The sequence below is a fragment of the Anomalospiza imberbis genome, unplaced genomic scaffold (assembly GCF_031753505.1).
Source record: "Anomalospiza imberbis isolate Cuckoo-Finch-1a 21T00152 unplaced genomic scaffold, ASM3175350v1 scaffold_147, whole genome shotgun sequence".
Lineage (NCBI taxonomy): Eukaryota > Metazoa > Chordata > Aves > Passeriformes > Viduidae > Anomalospiza > Anomalospiza imberbis.
In genome coordinates, this window is record NW_027099782.1 from 32,790 (window position 1) to 41,039 (window position 8,250).

The following is an 8,250-nucleotide window of genomic DNA, read 5'->3' on the forward strand; positions in this document are numbered from 1 at the left end:
AACTATTTTCACTTTCACAAATGTAAATGGTTTATTACGACCTTATCAAAATACAACAGAAGAGTGAATAAAGAATAAATACAGTGCCAGAAGCAAAGCATTCAGTCACCCTGTGCTCATCTACAAAATGGATGCTCTATCTTTTATACCTCTAGCCCCTCCCAAAGTCTTGTCAATCCACTTCTTCTTCACTGTCCAGTGGTGGAGATCACTTTCTTACAGCTTGATTGGAGGTCAGGCGCTGCCATAGCAACAAGCCGACCCTCCCAAATGCCTTGACTACTGAGGGCATCCCGTGATAACAATGCAAGAGGGAGGGGAAAGATAACTATACACCTACACAACTTCTCTTAACATATACTTAATATTCACCCCTTAATTGTGAGAGTCAACAATAGGATTACCCATCTATAACAAACCCCCTTTTCTTTTTCTATAAGTCATTTTGCTTGAACAATTACATTAAAAAAATTCTCTCTCTCTTGAATGAGTCATACTAGCAGCTGTTGATGTGGGCAAGGACAGTGGGAACAGGAGAAAAATCTCAGGTTTTCCTTAGACACACTTATTTGGAATGGACAAAAGGGCCTTACAGAGGTCCAGTATGGCTCTGACTCCCATCTACCGTGCCTATGTGGTTGCGATCCATAGTCATTGTATCTTAGGGGTCCAGAGGCCAGCTCGGTCTCGCCCTCCAGTCCCTTTTGTATTCAAAGACAGTTGGGGAATTACAGATGTCCAGTATGGCCTTTTGTCCCTACCTTACCATGCCTACGGGGTTGCTACCCACAGCAGGGCTATGGGGTCTTCTTGGTAGTGAACAAAGGGGTCTTGCCCTGCTTCCTTTGTCTTATTTTCTTAAAGAAGCTGTCCCATCACCTTTTACAGACCCTTGTGTACTTCCCATCAACAGATGCTGATAATTCTCACCCATTAACACAGGAAGACAGTCCTCAAACTGGTTGGTGGAAGCTTGACTTTGGGCATCTTGGTGTCTTTCTGGTTGTCTTTCAGTCTCTGCTTAAGAGTCAATCTCGTTTCACCCAGTCTGGATGTTGTAGTTCACTCTTTGGGTTCTTCTACCGGGCCTTTAACTGTTGGCATGAGTCCATCTGTTGGCATGAGTCCATCCCCACTCTGCAGTTCACACGGCTGATTCGGTGATGAACAGTGCCTGAAAGGGACCTTCCCACTGAGGAGTTAGAGGTTGATCTCTCCATGACTTGATCATTACTTGATCCAATCCCCAGAATTAACATTATGGATTCTGAAATCCAGGGTGTTAGTTTGAGGAATTGCTCCTTTATGTTATAGCCCTTGTAAGGTTTCTCCTATAGACATAACATATTTCTTGGCATTGGCTTCCCCTTCCTCATAGATGGCAATGCTCTGGGGTGAGGTCAAAAAGGGTAACCAAATGTCATTTCATAGGGTGACACCCCCAGATCTGACCGGGGTTGGTTTCTAATTTTTAATAAGGACAAAGGGAGACATTTTATCTATGACGTGGGTTTCAGTCATCAGCTCAACTAGAGCTCTTTTAAGAGTTTGATTCATCCTCTCAGTGTGACCAGAACTCTGTGGATGCCATGGAGTATGTAATTCCCATTTACTCCCAGGGTTTGAACAACTTTTTGCAATATTTTAGAGGTGAAATGAGTTCCTTGGTCTGAATCAATCCTGTTCACCATCCCATATTGGGGAATGATTGATTCTAGAAGTGTTTTACTCACAACATTGGCATTGGCTTTAACCGTGGGTACCGCCTCTACCCAGTGAGTCAAGTTGCCTACTATCACTAGTAAAAACTTCCACCGTTGTACATGGGGAAGCTCGGTAAAGTCTACTTGGATGTTTTGACAGGGTCTTAAGGCTAGTTCTTGCCCTCCTCTGGGTGTTTTCCTCATGATTTTCTGACTCACTTGTTGGCATATCACACACCTTTCAGTTACTTGCTTAGCTATCCCAAAAAAATTCCAATGCAGCCCCAGTCCCTTAGAAATTGATCACTTAGCGCTTGTGTACCCCAATGTGTTGTTCCATGTATGCCTTCTAACATTTTCCTGGCAAGGAGTTTATTCAACATTTGTCTCCCATCTGCTAATCTCCACTTCCCTTTGTTATCATTCTTAGCTCCTATTCTAAGGAATTCTTTCTCTTCTGTCTCACTGAATACGGGAACTTCTTCTATTTCTCCCATAGGGGTTAATGCTATCATTAGTTTTTCTGACCCTGATTTGGCTGAATTCTTAGCGTCTAAATCTGCTAAATGGTTCCACTGTTCTTCTTGAGTCACCCCTTTTTTATGTCCTTTAACATATACTACTGCCACTTCTTCTGGTATTTGTAAGGTTTCTATCACTTCTAAAATAAGTTTTTAGTTCCTTTCCCCATTGAATTTAATAGCCCACACTCTTCCCAGATTTTCCCATAGGTATGCACTACTCCAAAAGCATATTTTGAGTCTGTATATATTGTTCCTCTTTTCTGTGCTAATATTTCCAGAGTTTGCTTTAGGGCATACAACTCACATGCTTGGGCTGACCAGTTGGAAGGTAACTTTCCTTTTTCTAGGGCCACTAACTCTTCATCTACTATAATGTATCCTGATACCCATTGTCCCCGGATTACCTGTGGAAATCCATCAATGTACAATCATTTCCCTCCTTGGAATGGTTGATGTGTTAGGTCCTCTCTTACTTTAGTTTGATAATTTATAACCTCTAGGCAATTATATATTAATTCCTCACCTGGATTTCCATCTAAAAACTGGGCAGGGTTCAGTTGGTTACTCACAATTAACTCTAATTATCCATTGTCTATTAGGATGGCTTCATATTTTAGCACTTGGGAATCAGTGAGCCATTTCTCAGCCTTTTAGCTGAGGATACTCCTTACTGAGTGAGTGGTATATATTTTCAGTTTTCCCCCAGAGGTTAATTTTTTGCTTTCTTCTACGAGTAGGGCGCTCGCTGCCACCGCCTGAATACAGGTTGGCCACCCCCAGCTGGCAGGGTCTTGCAGTTTTGATAAACAGGCCACTGGTTTCCTGGATCCTCCCCGGTCCTGGGCTAACACTCCATGTGCTGCCCCTTTTTCTATATCCACAAACAGATAGAAGGGTTTGTCTAAGGCAGGAAGACTCAGTGCTGCTGCACTGACTAATTTTTTCTTTAAAGCTTCAAAATTTGCTTGTCGTCTTCTTCCCACCTTATCTCTTCTTCTATTAACTTTTCAAACAAGAACCTGATGGCCTGCATGTATCCTTCAATCCATAGCCTACACTATCCCAACAGGCCTAAAAGCCCTCTGACTTCTCTCTTAGATTTTGGCCGTGGGAGTGAGGCAATCCCTGCAATTCTCTGAGGGTTCAGCCACTGGCTCCCTTGACAAATCACACGTCCTAGGCATTTTACTTCCCTCTCTACAAATTGGAGTTTCCCTTTTGATACTCAAAGTCCTTGGCTCCCCAGAAAACTTAACAATGCTATGGTGGATTCTCGAACTTTGTTTTCTTCCCGTCCTGAGAGAAGCAAATCGTCTCCATACTGGATGATCTTTATCTCAGGTTTGATGGAGAATTGTTTGGTTTGGGGATTTGGAAAACCCTTGTGGTAACCTAGTCCACCGAAGCTGTTGCTCTCTCCCTGAATCGGGGTCCTCCCATTCAGAGGCAAACATATCCCTACTTTCTCCTGCCAGTGGACATGCCCAAAAGGCATCTTTTAGGTCTGTCACACTAAACCACTGGTGTGCTGGGGGGATATTACTCAGTAGTGTATAGGGCTTAGGCACTACTGGGTACTGATTCACTGTTCTTTTGTTAACTTCTCTTAAATCTTGGACAAGCTTGTAAGTCCCATCAGACTTCTTTACTGGTAAAACAGGTGTATTATGGGGGACATACATGGTTCTAAGGCACCCTACTCAAGTAGGTCCTGGGTGGCCAGCTGCAGTCCTTGTCTCCCTTCCAGGGAGAGTGGGTATTGTCATACCTGAACTGGATGGTTCTCATCAACTGTTTTTATTACTACAGGTTTCATGTTCAATTTACCTTAATTTTTTGGTTTTGCCCGCACCATCTCATGAATTTTGTCCTCATTCTCTTCTGTTAATTGGAGAAGTTTAACCACCATTTTTCCTTCCTCTGGCAGTACTCCAATGTCTAACTGCACCTGTAAATCCCACCCTAATAGATTTCACCCTGCTTCTGGAACTAATAGAACATCCCCTGTTGAGGATTTTTTGCAGGACAATGGACACATTCAGCAGATGCACAGTCCAGCCTTCTGGTAACAAAGGAACCAGTTCTAGAAACGGGGTCAGTGAATCCTTGACGAAAGGAAAAGAAGAAGTCAGAGGAATCCGCAAAGTTGTCAGCAAAATAAAAAAGAGAACTCAGGGTGGGCCAGACAACCAAAGCAAGACGCATGAAGAATCGGGTGATCCAACCAGCATTTAATTTTAGACGCATAAACAGCTAGGATTAACCAATCATGTATTAGATAGAGACTCTTGCACAGCAGAACTGATTCTAAATACAGGCCTCTGTACAATAAAATTGGCTTCACTTGATCATATTGATCATGGCGAGATGTCCCATTTGTGATTCTCCGCACCACAATTCCTATCTCAGACCCCAGGTCTAATGATGCATGGCGATGCATAGAATCCCTTAGACACTCTAGAAACTCAGATGGAGTCTCGGAAGGCCCCTGCTTAATAGAATACAGGACAGACCATTTTTTGGTGTTTGGGATAGCTCTCTCCACTCCCAGTGCTATCCAATCTTGATAATCTGCTAATTTCTGAAACTCTGCCGATATATTTGGATCCCATTTAGGATCCCTTGGAGAGGGAAAAATTCTCTTACATCCAATCACTGGCTTTTACGGTGATCCTCTGCCAAAGCCCCTGCTGTTCTCAGGATCAGCTGCTTTTCTGTTTCAGTGAAAGTATCCAGTAATACCTGGGTGTCTCTCCAATCTGGGTTGTGTTGTTTGATAACATATTGTAAATGCTTCGCTATAAGTGTCGAGTTGCTGTGGTAATTTTTAGCAATCCTTTCCCACGCCTCTAGATCAGGGGTGGAGAATGGTACTTTAACCATCAGTCTCCCTCCTTCTGGTCCCACTGCCTCTCGCAGAGCGGCCTGTAACACTGCTTGTCTCCTGGTTCTGGACAAAACCGGACTGCCAGGAGGGGAGTGGGTTTGAGTAGATGTCCCTTCCAAGCCTGCATCCTCTTTTTTTGGAAAGTCCACCTCATCCTCATCCTCATCCTCATCCTCATCCTCATCCTCATCCTCATCCTCCCGTCTCCTAGGAGGCACTTTCAGCAAATCTATTGCATCTTGTTCTTGAGCTGCAGCACGGTAGACCTTATCTGATTTGGTACATGGCTGTCCTATGCTGCACGCTGAGCAACATTGCTTAATTTGCCCTCTATTTCCTTTGTTTTCCTTCTCAAGGGCTAACACCAGTGGGTCTGAGGGAGCGCTGAGCCCACAGTGCCTCTCCCATTCCAGATGATTTCGTAAGGCAAGAAACATATCAGCATAAGAGACCTCATCCTACTTCCTTCCTGTCTTAAAAACCGCATTAACTGCAACAAGGTATTACAATCTAAAGTTCCTGCCGGTGGCCACTTGGCTCAATCTTCCAGCCTGTATAATGGCCACCACCGCATGCAGTGTTGGATTAAATCTTGTTCTCCAATCCCCCCCTACTGGTGACTTCTTTCCAGTGGGTTAAGATACACCCTAAAGAGCTAGCTCGGGGTAACTTCTTTGCTCTGGTGCGTTCCCATTATCTCCTTCTCCTTCTCACTTCCACCCAAAACTCTCTTCACAAAGCCTCACAGTCCTTTCCCAATTCTCCTCCCACGTGCAACCCCAGGTTACAGGTACCAGATGTGATTTTCCACACACAAGCTTTAAAATCTGAGGTTCAAAATGGGCTCAATTAGGAAACATCCATCCACACTCAGAGCATATGCCCCGCCGCCTGCTGAACAGCAATACCAACGCTTCTCACAAACTCCGCACTGCAATAGTGCCCATGGAGGGTGCCAGTCTCTCGAGGTGCCCAAGGCTCCCAAGAATTGCCCACAAAGGCAGGCTATTCCACTTACTCCTTCGTGAATTTCTAAATTCTCCACAGTGGGTTGCTTCCAATCTAGAGAAACGATGTAAATTACCTTTATGTTACCATTAGCTGAGGTCCAATAAAGTCCCTCTAAATAAACCCATTCATCCCCTTTATCTATCCAGTGATTCACTGGATTTACAAACTCCCAGGGGTCAAACCCGAACCACTGAGGCAGTGGAATCCTCTCAGTTCGTCTAGCCACAGTTAAAACATGCACAATCTACACAAACACATTCAAACATGCCACGTGTCCTCACCCACACTTCTTTGCTTGCTCTGCTTCTCCCCAGCTGCCTCCCCGCAGGACGCTATCTGCCCACACAGCCTCCCAGCCGGCACCCTGGGCCTCACTTGGCCGCCTCACTAGTGGGCAGAGCCTCCCCGCCCCGCACCATGGGTACACTCACTCACTCGCCCCCTCCTTCGTATAACTGAGCCCACAAAGGCACTCACTCACACAATCACAAAAACCCACCTACATTAACCACAATGTCCAGACACCATAAGCGCACAATAGCAGTAAGTAGAATCACAGCATTAAGGTCCAGATTCACTTGACCCACCCCCAGGATCACTAGTGGTCACAGAATTGAACAGTAAATATCCCTTCCTCCTGCCGCTCTATTGGCAAATGGACCCTTCCCCCTCCCTCCGGCCATGCTTGGTTGGCGACTGCTTGCAAGCCCCAAACCTTTACTCACACAGGGACTGAGCTGTGCACCAGATGTCTCTGAGCAGCTTACCAGCAGCCCTTTTGGTCAAGGCCCCTTTTAAGCTTGATACACACTGTTTATCTCTGCACAGAGTGCCTGGAGCACGGTCAGGCAGTGCCGGGATCCCGGGTGTGGTTCTGGTCCCCACAACTGAGCAATGGCAGCCCCAGGCTCAGAGCCAGTCAGAAAGCCAACCAAGTGAGACCAGAGGGAGGGCACCCTTCCAGTTTCTCTTGGGCATGGCCGCAAAACAACCCCTGCTACTTCTTCCTCCACCAGTGTTTGGGCTGTGCTGGTGGCAGAGCCAGCCAGGTTGTGCTCTGCCTTCCAAAGCCTGTTGGGAGCGGGCATGAAAAGCTCTGCATGCACAGCGGAGAGTCCTGGAAGGTGCTGGCAACAGCTTCCTGCGGGAACAGGGCTCTGGGCTCTGGCTGGAACAGCCTGGTTTTGGTGCCGTGACCGCAGGCAGGAGTTGAGGCAGGTGAAGAGGCAGCAGGCGGCTTGTGTTTGTAGAGGGCCTGGGGCTGCCCCTCTGAACCTCCACCTGGAAACACACTTGGGAGAATATGAGCTACAGCTGGAGTGCCTGTCCTGAAAGGACCTGAAGTCATTAAGCCTTTCCAGCTTTTCTTAAGAGTGTGTTGGTGTTGCCCAAGAAAGCTTCATTTGGGGAAATGCCTTTGGAGGAAAAGGGCTTGCTTCTCAAGGAAAGTGCTTCCCAGGGAGCTCCCAGTGAGGTAGGTGCAAGGGTCCCCCTTTGGCTCTCTGTGGCAGAGTGGCAAGGGAAGGGAGAAGGCTGTGAAGAGCGGGTTTGGCATCTGCCTGGACCTGCAGAGACCTGCACCTGCAGCAGGGTGTGTTCCCCCTTTGGACAGAGGCATGAGCAGGAGCATCTCTGTCCAGCCGTGAGCCCCAGAGCTCTCTCTGAGAGCTGTGAATTAAAAGGCCTTTACACACACACTTTTCACCTCTTCCCTGTCTGCTGTGTTTCAACTCTTGGCAATGTGCATTTGCCTCTTGCTTAGTGGAAGCTGCTGTGGCCCAGGGCCAGCACAGAGCTGGGCTGTGTGGGCCAGGCAGCGTGGAGAGTCTTGGCTGATCTTGGTGTGTCCCTGGCCTCAGAAAAGGCTGGGAAGGTTTGCCTCCCAAGGCGTCCTGCTCATTGGCTCTCCCTGTACATCCTGGAGAGAACAAGGTAGGCATTTCTGGCAGCTGGGCATCAGCAGGCCTGAGAGTGGGGGCATGTTGTGGAGCCAGCCCAGCTGAGATACCCTGAGAGGAGCCCAGTGCTCCTTGCTCCCCTCTGCTGACAAGTGAGTGTTTGTCTGGTTTTGGGATGGCCCTGGCTGTGTGAGGGGTGCTGCGTGGACACGAGACAGCCGGTCCTG